Source organism: Diceros bicornis, chromosome 28 (assembly GCF_020826845.1).
Source record: "Diceros bicornis minor isolate mBicDic1 chromosome 28, mDicBic1.mat.cur, whole genome shotgun sequence".
NCBI classification, from domain to species: Eukaryota; Metazoa; Chordata; class Mammalia; order Perissodactyla; family Rhinocerotidae; genus Diceros; species Diceros bicornis.
In genome coordinates this window covers 2,631,719-2,646,675 of record NC_080767.1, presented here as the reverse complement: position 1 = coordinate 2,646,675, position 14,957 = coordinate 2,631,719, and positions in this window count along the sequence as shown.

Below are 14,957 nucleotides of genomic sequence, written 5' to 3'. Positions count from 1 at the left end.
GCAAGCACATTCTCATTCAAAGTTGGCAGTTACTATGTAGGAACAAGTTTGTATAGGTATTTCAAAGATGCCCAGAACTGAGCTAAACTTGGTATGTGTCCAACCTCTAGAAATATCTTCATGCCCCAACTCCCTTACTTCCAGCTATTAAGGATCACATAATTCCTAACAAAGTTTTGACACAGATTCCCAATTCGGGCATTCAGAACATGTAGCACGTTGTTGTAAGCAAGCACATTCTCATTCAAAGTTGCAAGTTACTATATAGGAACAAGTTGTATAGGTATTTCAAAGATGCCCAGAACTGAGCTAAATGTTGTATGTCTCCTACTCCTAGAAATAACTTCATGCCCCTCTCACTTACTTCCATCTAGTAAGGATCACATAATTCCTAACAAAGTTTTGACACAGATTCACAATTCGGGCATTAAGATCATGTAGCACGTTGCTGTAAGAAAGCACATTCTCATTCAAAGTTGCAAGTTACTATGTAGGAACAAGTTTGTCTAGGTATTTCAAAGATGCCCCAAACTGTGCTAAACTTGGTATGTCTCCAACTCCTAGTAATAACTTCATACCGTATCTCCCTTACTTCCAGCTAGTGAGGATCACATAATTCCTAACAAAGTTTTGACACAGATTCCCAATTCGGGCATTCAGAACATATAGCACGTTGCTGTAAGCAAGCACATTCTCATTCAAAGTTGCAAGTTACTATGTAGGAACAAGTTTGTATAGGTATTTCAAAGATGCCCAGAACTGAGCTAAACTTGGTATGTGTCCAACTCCTAGAAATAACTTCATGCCCCAACTCCCTTACTTCCAGCTAGTGAGGATCACATAATTCCTAACAAAGTTTTGACACAGATTCCCAATTCGGGCATTCAGAACATATAGCACGTTGCTGTAAGCAAGCACATTCTCATTCAAAGTGGCAAGTTACTATGTAGGAACAAGTTTGTATAGGTATTTAAAAGATGCCCAGAACTGAGCTAAACGTTGTATGACTCCAACTCCCAGAAATAACTTCATGCCCCATGTCCCTTACTTCCAGCTAGTAAGGATCACATAATTCCTAACAAAGTTTTGACACAGATTCCCAATTCAGGCATTCAGAACATATAGCACGTTGCTGTAAGCAAGCACATTCTCATTCAAAGTTGCAAGTTACTATGTAGGAACAAGTTTGTATAGGTAATTCAAAGATGCCCAGAACTGAGCTAAACTTGGTATGTCTCCAACTCCTAGAAATAACGTCATGCCCCATCTCCCTTACTTCCAGCTAGTAAGGAACACATAATTCCTAACAAAGTTTTGACACAGATTCCCAATTCGGGCATTCAGAACATGTAGCACGTTGTTGTAAGCAAGCACATTCTCATTCAAAGTTGCAAGTTACTATGTAGGAACAAGTTTGTATAGGTATTTCAAAGATGCCCAGAACTGAGCTAAACGTTGTATGTCTCCAACTCCTACAAATAACTTCATGCCCCATCTCACTTACTTCCATCTAGTAAGGATCACATAATTTCTAACAAAGTTTTGACACAGATTCCCAATTCGGGCATTCAGAACATATAGCACGTTGCTGTAAGCAAGCACATTCTCATTCAAATTTGCAAGTTACTATGTAGGAACAAGTTTGTATAGGTATTTCAAAGATGCCCAGAACTGAGCTAAACTTGGTATGTCTCCAACTCCTAGAAATAACTTCATGCCCCATCTCCCTTACTTCCAGCGAGTAAGGATCACATAATTCCTAACAAAGTTTTGACACAGATTCCGAATTCGGGCATTCAGAACATGTAGCACGTTGTTGTAAGCAAGCACATTCTCATTCAAAGTTGCAAGTTACTATGTAGGAACAAGTTTGTATAGGTATTTCAAAGATGCCCAGAACTGAGCTAAACGTTGTATGTCTCCAACTCCTACAAATAACTTCATGCCCCATCACCCTTACTTCCAGCTAGTAAGGATCACATAATTTCTAACAAAGTTTTGACACAGATTCCCAATTCGGGCATTCAGAACATATAGCACGTTGCTGTAAGCAAGCACATTCTCATTCAAAGTTGGCAGTTACTATGTAGGAAAAAGTTTGTATAGGTATTTCAAAGAAGCCCAGAACTGAGCTACACGTTGTATGTCTCCAACTCCTAGAAATAACTTCATGCCCCATCTCCCTTACTTCCAGCTAGTAAGGATCACATAATTTCTAACAAAGTTTTGACACAGATTCCCAATTCGGGCATTCAGAACATATAGCACGTTGCTGTAGGCAAGCACATTCTCATTCAAAGTTGCAAGTTACTATGTAGGAACAAGTTTGTATAGGTATTTCAAAGATGCCCAGAACTGAGCTAAACTTGGTATGTCTCCAACTCCTAGAAATAACTTCATGCCCCATCTCCCTTACTTCCAGCTAGTAAGGATCACATAATTCCTAACAAAGTTTTGACACAGATTCCCAATTCGGGCATTCAGAACATGTAGCACGTTGTTGTAAGCAAGCACATTCTCATTCAAAGTTGCAAGTTACTATGTAGGAAAAAGTTTGTATAGGTATTTCAACGATGCCCAGAACTGAGCTAAACGTTGTATGTCTCCAACTCCTAGAAATAACTTCATGCCCCATCTCACTTACTTCCATCTAGTAAGGATCACATAATTTCTAACAAGTTTTGACACAGATTCCCAATTCGGGCATTCAGAAGATATAGCACGTTGCTGTAAGCAAGCACATTCTCATTCAAAGTTGCAAGTTACTATGTAGGAACAAGTTTGTATATGTATTTCAAAGATGCCCAGAACTGAGCTAAACGTTGTATGTCTCCAACTCCTAGAAATAACTTCATGCCCCATCTCCCTTTCTTCCAGCTAGTAAGGATCACATAATTACTAACAAAGTTTTGACACAGATTCCCAATTCGGGCATTCAGAACATATAGCACGTAGCTGTAAGCAAGCACATTCTCATTCAAAGTTGCAAGTTACTATGTAGGAACAAGTTTGTATAGGTATTTCAAAGATGCCCAGAACTGACCTAAACGTTGTATGTCTCCAACTCCTAGAAATAACTTCATGCCCCATCTCCCTTAATTCCATCTAGTAAGGATCACATAATTCCTAACAATGTTTTGACACAGATTCCCAATTCGGGCATTCTGAACATATACCACGTTGCTGTAAGCAAGCACATTCTCATTCAAAGTTGGCAGTTACTATGTAGGAACAAGTTTGTATAGGTATTTCAAAGATGCCCAGAACTGAGCTAAAGTGGGTATGTCTCCAACTCCTAGAAATAACTTCATGCCCCATCTCCCTTACTTCTAGCTAGTAACGATCACATAATTCCTAACAAAGTTTTGACACAGATTCCCAATTCGGGCATTCAGAATATATACCACGTTGCTGTAAGCAAGCACATTCTCATTCAAAGATGCAAGTTACTATGTAGGAACAAGTTTGTATAGGTATTTCAAAGAGGCCCAGAACTGAGCTAAACTTGGTATGTCTCCAACTCCTAGAAATAACTTCATGCCCCATCTCCCTTACTTCCAGCTAGTAAGGATCACATAATACCTAACAAAGTTTTGACACAGATTCCCAATTCGGTCATTAAGAACATGTAGCACGTTGCTGTAAGAAAGCACATTCTCATTCAAAGTTGCAAGTTACTATGTAGGAACAAGTTTGTATAGGTATTTCAAAGATGCCCCAAACTGTGCTAAACTTGGTATGTCTCCAACTCCTAGAAATAACTTCATACCCTATCTCCCTTACTTCCAGCTAGTGAGGATCACATAATTCCTAACAAAGTTTTGACACAGATTCCCAATTCGGGCATTCAGAAGATGTAGCACGTTGTTGTAAGCAAGAACATTCTCATTCAAAGTTGCAAGTTACTATGTAGGAACAAGTTTGTATAAGTATTTCAATGATGCCCAGAACTGAGCTAAACGTTGTATGTCTCCAACTCCTACAAATAACTTCATGCCCCATCTCCCTTACTTCCATCTAGTAAGGATCACATAATTTCTAACAAAGTTTTGACACAGATTCCCAATTCGGGCATTCAGAAGACATAGCACGTTGCTGTAAGCAAGCACATTCTCATTCAAATATGCAAGTTACTATGTAGGAACAAGTTTGTATAGGTATTTCAAAGATGCCCAGAACTGAGCTAAACTCTGTATCTCTCCAACTCCTAGAAATAACTTCATGCCCCATCTCCCTTTCTTCCAGCTAGTAAGGATCACATAATTTCTAACAAAGTTTTGACACAGATTCCCAATTCGGGCATTCAGAACATATAGCACGTTGCTGTAAGCAAGCACATTCTCATTCAAAGTTGCCAGTTACTATGTAGGAACAAGTTTGTATAGGTATTTCAAAGATGCCCAGAACTGAGCTAAACGTTGTATGTCTCCAACTCCTAGAAATAACTTCATGCCCTATCTCCCTTACTTCTAGCTAGTAAGGATCACATAATTCCTAACAAAGTTTTGACACAGATTCCCAATTTGCTCATTCAGAACATATAGCACGTTGCTGTAAGCAAGCACATTCTCATTCAAAGTTGCAAGTTACTAAGTAGGAACAAGTTTGTATAGGTATTTCAAAGATGCCCAGAACTGAGCTAAACTTGGTATGTCTCCAACTCCTAGAAATAACTTCATGCCCCATCTCCCTTACTTCCAGCTAGTAAGGATCACATAATTCCTAACAAAGTTTTGACACAGATTCCCAATTCGGGCATTCAGAACATGTAGCACGTTGCTGTAAGAAAGCACATTCTCATTCAAAGTTGCAAGTTACTATGTAGGAACAAGTTTGTATAGGTATTTCAAAGATGCCCAGAACTGAGCTAAACATTGTATGTCTCCAACTCCCAGAAATATCTTCATGCCCCATCTCCCTTACTTCCAGCTAGTAAGGACCACATAATTCCTAACAAAGTTTTGACACAGATTCCCAATTCGGGCATTCAGAACCTATAGCACGTTGCTGTAAGCAAGCACATTCTCATTCAAAGTTGGCAGTTACTATGTAGGAACAAGTTTGTATAGGTATTTCAAAGATGCCCAGAACTGAGCTAAACGTTGTATGTCTCCAACTCCTACAAATAACTTCATGCCCCATCTCACTTACTTCCATCTAGTAAGGATCACATAATTTCTAACAAAGTTTTGACACAGATTCCCAATTAGGGCATTCAGAACATATAGCACGTTGCTGTAAGCAAGCACATTCTCATTCAAATTTGCAAGTTACTATGTAGGAACAAGTTTGTATAGGTATTTCAAAGATGCCCAGAACTGAGCTAAACGTGGTATGTCTCCAACTCCTAGAAATAACTTCATGCCCCATCTCCCTTACTTCCAGCTAGTAAGGATCACATAATTCCTAACAAAGTTTTGACACAGATTCCCAATTCGGGCATTAAGAACATGTAGCACGTTGCTGTAAGAAAGCACATTCTCATTCAAAGTTGCAAGTTACTATGTAGGAACAAGTTTGTATAGGTATTTCAAAGATGCCCCAAACTGTGCTAAACTTGGTATGTCTCCAACTCCTAGAAATAACTTCACACCGTATCTCCCTTACTTCCAGCTAGTGAGGATCACATAATTCCTAACAAAGTTTTGACACAGATTCCCAATTCGGGCATTCAGAACATATAGCACGTTGCTGTAAGCAAGCACATTCTCATTCAAACTTGCAAGTTACTATTTAGGAACAAGTTTGTATAGGTATTTCAAAGATGCCCAGAACTGAGCTAAACGTTGTATGTCTCCAACTCCTAGAAATAACTTCATGCCCCATCTCCCTTACTTTCAGCTAGTAAGGATCACATAATTCCTAACAAAGTTTTGACACAGATTCCCAATTCGGGTATTCAGAACATGTAGCACGTTGCTGTAAGAAAGCACATTCTCGTTCAAAGTTGCAAGTTACTATGTAGGAACAAGTTTGTATAGGTATTTCAAAGATGCCCAGAACTGTGCTAAACTTGGTATGTCTCCAACTCCTAGAAATAACTTCAAACCCCACCTCCCTTACTTCCAGCTAGTGAGGATCACATAATTCCTAACAAAGTTTTGACACAGATTCCCAATTCGGGCATTCAGAACATATAGCACGTTGTTGTAAGCAAGCACATTCTCATTCAAAGTTGCAAGTTACTATGTAGGAACAAGTTTGTATAGGTATTTCAAAGATGCCCAGAACTGAGCTAAACGTTGTATGTCTCCAACTCCTAGAAATAACTTCATGCCCCATCTCCCTTACTTCCATCTAGTAAGGATCACATAATTTCTAAGAAAATTTCGACACAGATTCCCAATTCGGACATTCAGAACTTATAGCACGTTGCGGTAAGCAAGCACATTCTCGTTCAAAGTTGCAAGTTACTATGTAGGAATAAGTTTGTATAGGTATTTCAAAGATGCCCAGAACTGAGCTAAACTTGGTATGTGTCCAACTCCTAGAAATAACTTCATGCCCCATCTCCCTTACTTCCAGCTAGTAAGGATCACATAATTTCTAACAAAGTTTTGACACAGATTCCCAATTCGGGCATTCAGAACATATAGCACGTTGCTGCAAGCAAGCTCATTCTCATTCAAAGTTGCAAGTTACTATGTAGGAACAAGTTTGTATAGGTATTTAAAGATGCCCAGAACTGAGCTAAACTTGGTATGTCTCCAAATCCTAGAAATAACTTCATGCCCCATCTCCCTTACTTCCAGCTAGTAAGGATCACATAATTCCTAACAAAGTTTTGACACAGATTCCCATTCGGTCATTCAGAACATATAGCACGCTGCTGTAAGCAAGCACATTCTCATTCAAAGTTGCAAGTTACTATGTAGGAACAAGTTTGTATAGGTATTTCAAAGATGCCCAGAACTGAGCTAAAATTGGTATGTGTCCAACTCCTAGAAATAAGTTCATGCCCCAACTCCCTTACTTCCAGCTAGTAAGGATCACATAATTCCTAACAAAGTTTTGACACAGATTCCCAATTCGGGCATTCAGAACATATAGCACGCTGCTGTAAGCAAGCACATTCTCATTCAAAGTTGCAAGTTACTATGTAGGAACAAGTTTGTATAGGTATTTCAAAGATGCCCAGAACTGAGCTAAACGTTGTATGTCTGCAACTGCTAGAAATAACTTCATGCCCCATCTCCCTTACTTCCAGCTAGTAAGGATCACATAATTCCTAACAAAGTTTTGACACAGATTCCCAATTCCGGCATTCAGAACATATAGCAAGTTGCTGTAAGCAAGCACATTCTCATTCAAAGTTGCAAGTTACTATGTAGGAACAATTTTGTATAGGTATTTCAAAGATGCCCAGAACTGAGCTAAAGTTGGTATGTCTCCAACTCCTAGAAATAACGTCATGCCCCATCTCCCTTACTTCCAGCTAGTAAGGATCACATAATTCCTAACAAAGATTTGACACAGATTCCCAATTCGGGCATTCAGAACATATAGCACGTTGCTGTAAGCAAGCACATTCTCATTCAAAGTTGCAAGTTACTATGTAGGAACAAGTTTGTATAGGTATTTCAAAGATGCCCAGAACTGAGCTAAACTTGGTATGTCTCCAACTCCTAGAAATAACTTCATGACCCATCTCCCTTACTTCCAGCTAGTAAGGATCACATAATTCCTAACAAAGTTTTGACACAGATTCCCAATTCGGGCATTCAGAACATGTAGCACGTTGCTGTAAGAAAGCACATTCTCATTCAAAGTTGCAAGTTACTATGTAGGAACAAGTTTGTATAGGTATTTCAAAGATGCCCCAAACTGTGCTAAACTTGGTATATCTCCAACTCCTAGAAATAACTTCATACCCTATCTCCCTTACTTCCAGCTAGTGAGGATCACATAATTCCTAACAAAGTTTTGACACAGATTCCCAATTCGGGCATTCAGAACATATAGCACGTTGCTGTAAGCAAGCACATTCTCATTGAAAGTTGCAAGTTACTATGTAGGAACAAGTTTGTATAGGTAGTTCAAAGATGCCCAGAACTGAGCTAAACTTGGTATGTGTCCAACTCCTAGAAATAACTTCATGCCCTAACTCCCTTACTTACAGCTAGTGAGGATCACATAATTCCTAACAAAGTTTTGACACAGATTCCCAATTCGGGCATTCAGAACATATAGCACGTTGCTGTAAGCAAGCACATTCTCATTCAAAGTTGCAAGTTACTATGTAGGAACAAGTTTGTATAGGTATTTCAAAGATGCCCATAACTGAGCTAAACTTGGTATGTCTCCAACTCCTAGAAATAACTTCATGCCCCATCTCCCTTACTTCCAGCTCGTAAGGATCACATAATTCCTAACAAAGTTTTGACACAGATTCCCAATTCGGGCATTCAGAACATGTAGCACGTTTCTGTAAGCAAGCACATTCTCATTGAAAGTTGGCAGTTACTATGTAGGAAAAAGTTTGTATAGGTATTTCAAAGATGCCCAGAAATGAGCTAAACGTTGTATGTCTCCAGCTCCTAGAAATAACTTCATGACCCATCTCACTTACTTCCAGCTAGTAAGGATCACATAATTCCTAACAAAGTTTTGACACAGATTCGCAATTCGGGCATTCAGAACATATAGCACGTTGCTGTAAGCAAGCACATTCTCATTCAAAGTTGCAAGTTACTATGTAGGAACAAGTTTGTATAGGTATTTCAAAGATGCCCAGAACTGAGCTAAACGTTGTATGTCTCCAACTCCTAGAAATAACTTCATGCCCCATCTCCCTTACTTCCAGCTAGTAAGGATCACATAATTCCTAACAAAGTTTTGACACAGATTCCCAATTCGGGCATTCAGAACATGTAGCACGTTGTTGTAAGCAAGCACATTCTCATTCAAAGTTGCAAGTTACTATATAGGAACAAGTTGTATAGGTATTTCAAAGATGCCCAGAACTGAGCTAAATGTTGTATGTCTCCAACTCCTAGAAATAACTTCATGCACCTCTCACTTACTTCCATCTAGTAAGGATCACATAATTTCTAAGAAAGTTTTGACACAGATTCCCAATTCGGGCATTCAGAACATATAGCACGTTGCTGTAAGCAAGCACATTCTCATTCAAAGTTGCAAGTTACTATGTAGGAACAAGTTTGTATAGGTATTTCAAAGATGCCCAGAACTGAGCTAAACGTTGTATGTCTCCAACTCCCAGAAATAACTTCATGCCCCATCTCCCTTACTTCCAGCTAGTAAGGATCACATAATTCCTAACAAAGTTTTGACACAGATTCCCAATTCGGGCATTCAGAACATATAGCACGTTGCTGTAAGCAAGCACATTCTCATTCAAAGTTGGCAGTTACTATGTAGGAACAAGTTTGTATAGGTATTTCAAAGATGCCCAGAACTGAGCTAAACTTGGTATGTGTCCAACCTCTAGAAATATCTTCATGCCCCAACTCCCTAACTTCCAGCTATTAAGGATCACATAATTCCTAACAAATTTTTGACACAGATTCCCAATTCGGGCATTCAGAACATATAGCACGTTGCTGTAAGCAAGCACATTCTCATTCAAAGTTGCAAGTTACTATGTAGGAACAAGTTTGTATAGGTATTTCAAAGATACCGAGAACTTAGCTAAACGTTGTGTGTCTCCAACTCCTAGAAATAACTTCATGCCCCATCTCCCTTACTTCCAGCTAGTAAGGATCACATAATTCCTAACAAAGTTTTGACACAGATTCCCAATTCGGGCATTTAGAACATATAGCACGTTGCTGTAAGCAAGCACATTCTCATTCAAAGTTGCAAGTTACTATGTAGCAACAAGTTTGTATAGGTGTTTCAAAATTGCCCAGAACTGAGCTAAACTTGGTATGTCTCCAACTCCTAGAAATAACTTCATGCCCCATCTCCCTTACTTCCAGCTAGTAAGGATCACATAATTCCTAACAAAGTTTTGACACAGATTCCCAATTCGGGCATTCAGAACATATAGCACGTTGCTGTAAGCAAGCACATTCTCATTCAAAGTTGGAAGTTACTATGTAGGAACAAGTTTGTATAGGTAATTCAAAGATGCCCAGAACTGAGCTAAACTTGGTATGTCTCCAACTCCTAGAAATAACGTCATGCCCCATCTCCCTTACTTCCAGCTAGTAAGGAACACATAATTCCTAACAAAGTTTTGACACAGATTCCCAATTCGGGCATTCAGAACATGTAGCACGTTGTTGTAAGCAAGCACATTCTCATTCAAAGTTGCAAGTTACTATGTAGGAACAAGTTTGTATAGGTATTTCAAAGATGCCCAGAACTGAGCTAAACGTTGTATGTCTCCAACTCCCAGAAATAACTTCATGCCCCATCTCCCTTACTTCCAGCTAGTAAGGATCACATAATTCCTAACAAAGTTTTGACACAGATTCCCAATTCGGGCATTCAGAACATATAGCACGTTGCTGTAAGCAAGCACATTCTCATTCAAAGTTGGCAGTTACTATGTAGGAACAAGTTTGTATAGGTATTTCAAAGATGCCCAGAACTGAGCTAAACGTTGTATGTCTCCAACTCCCAGAAATAACTTCATGCCCCATCTCCCTTACTTCCAGCTAGTAAGGATCACATAATTCCTAACAAAGTTTTGACACAGATTCCCAATTCGGGCATTCAGAACATATAGCACGTTGCTGTAAGCAAGCACATTCTCATTCAAAGTTGGCAGTTACTATGTAGGAACAAGTTTGTATAGGTATTTCAAAGATGCCCAGAACTGAGCTAAACTTGGTATGTGTCCAACCTCTAGAAATATCTTCATGCCCCAACTCCCTAACTTCCAGCTATTAAGGATCACATAATTCCTAACAAATTTTTGACACAGATTCCCAATTCGGGCATTCAGAACATATAGCACGTTGCTGTAAGCAAGCACATTCTCATTCAAAGTTGCAAGTTACTATGTAGGAACAAGTTTGTATAGGTATTTCAAAGATACCGAGAACTTAGCTAAACGTTGTGTGTCTCCAACTTCTAGAAATAAGTTCATGCCCCATCTCCCTTACTTCCAGCTAGTAAGGATCACATAATTCCTAACAAAGTTTTGACACAGATTCCCAATTCGGGCATTCAGAACATATAGCACGTTGCTGTAAGCAAGCACATTCTCATTCAAAGTTGCAAGTTACTATGTAGCAACAAGTTTGTATAGGTGTTTCAAAATTGCCCAGAACTGAGCTAAACTTGGTATGTCTCCAACTCCTAGAAATAACTTTATGCCCCATCTCCCTTACTTCCAGCTAGTAAGGATCACATAATTCCTAACAAAGTTTTGACACAGATTCCCAATTCGGGCATTCAGAACATATAGCACGTTGCTGTAAGCAAGCACATTCTCATTCAAAGTTGCAAGTTACTATGTAGGAACAAGTTTGTATAGGTAAGTCAAAGATGCCCAGAACTGAGCTAAACTTGGTATGTCTCCAACTCCTAGAAATAACGTCATGCCCCATCTCCCTTACTTCCAGCTAGTAAGGAACACATAATTCCTAACAAAGTTTTGACACAGATTCCCAATTCGGGCATTCAGAACATGTAGCACGTTGTTGTAAGCAAGCACATTCTCATTCAAAGTTGCAAGTTACTATGTAGGAACAAGTTTGTATAGGTATTTCAAAGATGCCCAGAACTGAGCTAAACGTTGTATGTCTCCAACTCCCAGAAATAACTTCATGCCCCATCTCCCTTACTTCCAGCTAGTAAGGATCACATAATTCCTAACAAAGTTTTGACACAGATTCCCAATTCGGGCATTCAGAACATATAGCACGTTGCTGTAAGCAAGCACATTCTCATTCAAAGTTGGCAGTTACTATGTAGGAACAAGTTTGTATAGGTATTTCAAAGATGCCCAGAACTGAGCTAAACTTGGTATGTGTCCAACCTCTAGAAATATCTTCATGCCCCAACTCCCTAACTTCCAGCTATTAAGGATCACATAATTCCTAACAAATTTTTGACACAGATTCCCAATTCGGGCATTCAGAACATATAGCACGTTGCTGTAAGCAAGCACATTCTCATTCAAAGTTGCAAGTTACTATGTAGGAACAAGTTTGTATAGGTATTTCAAAGATACCCAGAACTTAGCTAAACGTTGTGTGTCTCCAACTCCTAGAAATAACTTCATTCCCCATCTCCCTTACTTCCAGCTAGTAAGGATCACATAATTCCTAACAAAGTTTTGACACAGATTCCCAATTCGGGTATTCAGAACATGTAGCACGTTGCTGTAAGAAAGCACATTCTCGTTCAAAGTTGCAAGTTACTATGTAGGAACAAGTTTGTATAGGTATTTCAAAGATGCCCAGAACTGAGCTAAACGTTGTATGTCTGCAACTGCTAGAAATAACTTCATGCCCCATCTCCCTTACTTCCAGCTAGTAAGGATCACATAATTCCTAACAAAGTTTTGACACAGATTCCCAATTCCGGCATTCAGAACATATAGCAAGTTGCTGTAAGCAAGCACATTCTCATTCAAAGTTGCAAGTTACTATGTAGGAACAATTTTGTATAGGTATTTCAAAGATGCCCAGAACTGAGCTAAAGTTGGTATGTCTCCAACTCCTAGAAATAACGTCATGCCCCATCTCCCTTACTTCCAGCTAGTAAGGATCACATAATTCCTAACAAAGATTTGACACAGATTCCCAATTCGGGCATTCAGAACATATAGCACGTTGCTGTAAGCAAGCACATTCTCATTCAAAGTTGCAAGTTACTATGTAGGAACAAGTTTGTATAGGTATTTCAAAGATGCCCAGAACTGAGCTAAACTTGGTATGTCTCCAACTCCTAGAAATAACTTCATGACCCATCTCCCTTACTTCCAGCTAGTAAGGATCACATAATTCCTAACAAAGTTTTGACACAGATTCCCAATTCGGGCATTCAGAACATGTAGCACGTTGCTGTAAGAAAGCACATTCTCATTCAAAGTTGCAAGTTACTATGTAGGAACAAGTTTGTATAGGTATTTCAAAGATGCCCCAAACTGTGCTAAACTTGGTATATCTCCAACTCCTAGAAATAACTTCATACCCTATCTCCCTTACTTCCAGCTAGTGAGGATCACATAATTCCTAACAAAGTTTTGACACAGATTCCCAATTCGGGCATTCAGAACATATAGCACGTTGCTGTAAGCAAGCACATTCTCATTGAAAGTTGCAAGTTACTATGTAGGAACAAGTTTGTATAGGTAGTTCAAAGATGCCCAGAACTGAGCTAAACTTGGTATGTGTCCAACTCCTAGAAATAACTTCATGCCCTAACTCCCTTACTTACAGCTAGTGAGGATCACATAATTCCTAACAAAGTTTTGACACAGATTCCCAATTCGGGCATTCAGAACATATAGCACGTTGCTGTAAGCAAGCACATTCTCATTCAAAGTTGCAAGTTACTATGTAGGAACAAGTTTGTATAGGTATTTCAAAGATGCCCATAACTGAGCTAAACTTGGTATGTCTCCAACTCCTAGAAATAACTTCATGCCCCATCTCCCTTACTTCCAGCTCGTAAGGATCACATAATTCCTAACAAAGTTTTGACACAGATTCCCAATTCGGGCATTCAGAACATGTAGCACGTTTCTGTAAGCAAGCACATTCTCATTGAAAGTTGGCAGTTACTATGTAGGAAAAAGTTTGTATAGGTATTTCAAAGATGCCCAGAAATGAGCTAAACGTTGTATGTCTCCAGCTCCTAGAAATAACTTCATGACCCATCTCACTTACTTCCAGCTAGTAAGGATCACATAATTTCTAACAAAGTTTTGACACAGATTCGCAATTCGGGCATTCAGAACATATAGCACGTTGCTGTAAGCAAGCACATTCTCATTCAAAGTTGCAAGTTACTATGTAGGAACAAGTTTGTATAGGTATTTCAAAGATGCCCAGAACTGAGCTAAACGTTGTATGTCTCCAACTCCTAGAAATAACTTCATGCCCCATCTCCCTTACTTCCAGCTAGTAAGGATCACATAATTCCTAACAAAGTTTTGACACAGATTCCCAATTCGGGCATTCAGAACATGTAGCACGTTGTTGTAAGCAAGCACATTCTCATTCAAAGTTGCAAGTTACTATATAGGAACAAGTTGTATAGGTATTTCAAAGATGCCCAGAACTGAGCTAAATGTTGTATGTCTCCAACTCCTAGAAATAACTTCATGCACCTCTCACTTACTTCCATCTAGTAAGGATCACATAATTTCTAAGAAAGTTTTGACACAGATTCCCAATTCGGGCATTCAGAACATATAGCACGTTGCTGTAAGCAAGCACATTCTCATTCAAAGTTGCAAGTTACTATGTAGGAACAAGTTTGTATAGGTATTTCAAAGATGCCCAGAACTGAGCTAAACGTTGTATGTCTCCAACTCCCAGAAATAACTTCATGCCCCATCTCCCTTACTTCCAGCTAGTAAGGATCACATAATTCCTAACAAAGTTTTGACACAGATTCCCAATTCGGGCATTCAGAACATATAGCACGTTGCTGTAAGCAAGCACATTCTCATTCAAAGTTGGCAGTTACTATGTAGGAACAAGTTTGTATAGGTATTTCAAAGATGCCCAGAACTGAGCTAAACTTGGTATGTGTCCAACCTCTAGAAATATCTTCATGCCCCAACTCCCTAACTTCCAGCTATTAAGGATCACATAATTCCTAACAAATTTTTGACACAGATTCCCAATTCGGGCATTCAGAACATATAGCACGTTGCTGTAAGCAAGCACATTCTCATTCAAAGTTGCAAGTTACTATGTAGGAACAAGTTTGTATCGGTATTTCAAAGATACCGAGAACTTAGCTAAACGTTGTGTGTCTCCAACTCCTAGAAATAACTTCATGCCCCATCTCCCTTACTTCCAGCT